We start from the raw sequence: 2999 nt of genomic DNA on the forward strand, positions 1-2999 counted from the left end.
AGCTGGTTCATGAGTTCCCCTCGGAAGTCCCGATGAGGAAAGGGCAAAATGGCGTTTTGCGGGCTTTGGGGCCTCTTCGTCGGTAGGACTACCGCCCGACCTTACGGTTGGAATTGTCGGCAGGGGAGGTTGGCGGGGTACCTGCAGAATAGTAGGAGGTGGCAAATCGAGAATCGGTCGACATCGCCAAAAACCTTCTCGAGCCTCCAGGTCTGCAGGGACCGACCCAGGCTGCCGCCAAACCGACCGAGAGGCCCTGCCGGCGGCCATTTTTGGCCATTTTCGGCATTTTTCGCCTCTTTCGGCCGGGATGGAAAAGCGGCGGCCTGAAGCCCGGGCCTGCCCGGGGAGGCCTCCTAATCGCCCGGGGGACCGGATTTGCCCCGGTGAGAGCCCCCGAAACGCCCCGAAGCCGGCCGGGAAGGCGGCCAAGGGCGAAGCACCTCGCATTGCGTTGGCAGGCCGTGCAAAGTGGCCTCCGGGCCCGCGAGACAATGCAGGGTGCCCTCGGTGTGCCCCTGAGAAATTGTTAACCAAACGAAGGACAGTGCGCCTCGGATTGCATTGGCAGGCCGTGCAAAGGGGCCCCCGGGCCCGCGAGACGTTACAGATTGCCCTCGGTGAGCCCCTGAGAAATGGTTAACCAATTGGACTTAGTCTCTGGCAGAGAGACAAAGTGTTTTCACGAGAAATGGTTAACCAATTGGACTTAGTCTCTGGCAGAGAGGCAAAGTGTTTTCCAGAGAAATGGTTAACCAATTGGACTTAGTCTCTGGCAGAGAGGCAAAGTGTTTTCAAGAGAAATGGTTAACCAATTGGACTTAGTCTCTGGCAGAGAGGCAAAGTGTTTTCCAGAGAAATGGTTAACCAATTGGACTTTGTCTCTGGCAGAGAGGCAAAGTGTTTTCACGAGAAATGGTTAACCAATTGGACTTAGTCTCTGGCGGAGAGACAAAGTGTTTTCAAGAGAAATGGTTAACCAATTGGACTTAGTCTCTGGCAGAGAGGCAAAGTGTTTTCAAGAGAAATGGTTAACCAATTGAACTTGGTCTCTGAACGGCAGGCAAATTGTGGCCTTGAGAAATGATTAACCAATTGGACTTCGTCTCTGGCGGAGAGACAAAGTGTTTTCACGAGAAATGGTTAACCAATTGGACTTAGTCTCTGGCAGAGAGGCAAAGTGTTTTCCTGAGAAATGGTTAACCAATTGGACTTAGTCTCTGCCGGAGAGACAAAGTGTATTCACGAGAAATGGTTAACCAATTGGACTTAGTCTCTGGCAGAGAGGCAAAGTGTTTTCACGAGAAATGGTTAACCAATTGGACTTAGTCTCTGGCAGAGAGGCAAAGTGTTTTCAAGAGAAATGGTTAACCAATTGGACTTAGTCTCTGGCAGAGAGGCAAAGCGTTTTCCTGAGAAATGGTTAACCAATTGGACTTGGTCTCTGAGCGGCAGGCAAATTGTGGCCTTGAGAAATGATTAACCAATTCGACTTAGTCTCTGGCAGAGAGGCAAAGTGTTTTCCTGAGAAATGGTTAACCAATTGGACTTAGTCTCTGAACGGCAGGCAAATTGCGGCCATGAGAAATGGTTAACCAATTGGACTTAGTCTCTGGCAGAGAGGCAAAGTGTTTTCCTGAGAAATGGTTAACCAATTGGACTTAGTCTGTGAACAGCAGGCAAATTGCGGCCATGAGAAATGGTTAACCAATTGGACTTAGTCTCTGGCAGAGAGGCAAAGTGTTTTCCTGAGAAATGGTTAACCAATTGGACTTAGTCTCTGGCGGAGAGGCAAAGTGTTTCCCGTTGTAATGGTTGGCCAATGCACTTCGGATTGCGTTGGTAGGCCGTGGAAAGTGGCTCTTGGGCCCGCGAGAGCAAAATCCGTGCGCAGACGGAAGTCCATGAGGTCAGATCCGAGGCCTTTACCCGGCACCCGGTGGGGGTATTCCCGCAGAGAGTAGCGGGTGTGCCCGGCGACGGGTCAAGTTGCAATTTCTGGCATACCACTCCTGGAGCTCGTTAATGAGTTCCCCTCGGAAGTCCCGATGAGAAAATGGCAAAATGGCGTTTTGCGGGCTTTGGGGCCTCCTGGACGGTAGGCCTACCGCCCGACCTTACGGTTGCAATTGTTGGCAGGGGAGGTTGGCGGGGTACCCGGAGATTTTCGGGGACACGATTTTCAGAACATTTTCAGACAACGGTCACACTTTAAAAATGCCCAGAAAAGTGCGACTTTGAGGGTGGTAAGCGTTTTCAAATAGAATACCTTTCAAAGAGCTCTCGGAAGTCCTATATGAGGATTTAAGATGAATTTGTGCGGGCTTTCCGAACTCCGTTGTCGGTCTGAAATATCGGCCAGGGTCCAGACCGGTGGTAACCCTGGTTTAATAAACATGGCGTGTGGCGAAAAGAACAGACAAAATGACAAAGTGTCAAATATATATATACATGTGTATTTATGAACAAAAAAAATCACAAAGTGTCACCTGGCGGTGTACTTGATGATGAAAAATAAAAATACAAAGTCTGTTCACAGGCACCTTTGGGGCGGGGGTGCCTGAGTCCCCTTGGGTTGCACACTATAGAGTGTTTGACATGGACAGAGTCAACACTGTGTGCGTGCCCAGAACCCTTTTGAACGCAGGCGACGCACGCCGGTCGGCATTTCCTCTCCGTGCGAGCGCCAACAGGTTGCTTCCGTTGTTTTACAAATAAGAAAATTGTATTTATGAGCAGCAAAACAAAAAATCACAAAGTTTCACCTGGCGGTGTACTTGATGATGAGAAATAAAAATACAAAGCCTGTTCACAGGCACCTAGGGGGCGGGCGGGGTGCCTGAGTCCCCTTGGGTTGCACACTGTAGTGTTTGACATGGGCAGAGTCAGCACTGTGTGCGTGCCCAGAACCGATGTGAACGCAGGCGACGCACGCCAGTCGGCATTTCCTAGCCGTGCGAGCGCCAACATGTTGCTTCCGATGTTTTACAAATAAGAAA

This window comes from Cetorhinus maximus, unplaced genomic scaffold (assembly GCF_964194155.1).
Source record: "Cetorhinus maximus unplaced genomic scaffold, sCetMax3.hap1.1 HAP1_SCAFFOLD_1198, whole genome shotgun sequence".
NCBI classification, from domain to species: Eukaryota; Metazoa; Chordata; class Chondrichthyes; order Lamniformes; family Cetorhinidae; genus Cetorhinus; species Cetorhinus maximus.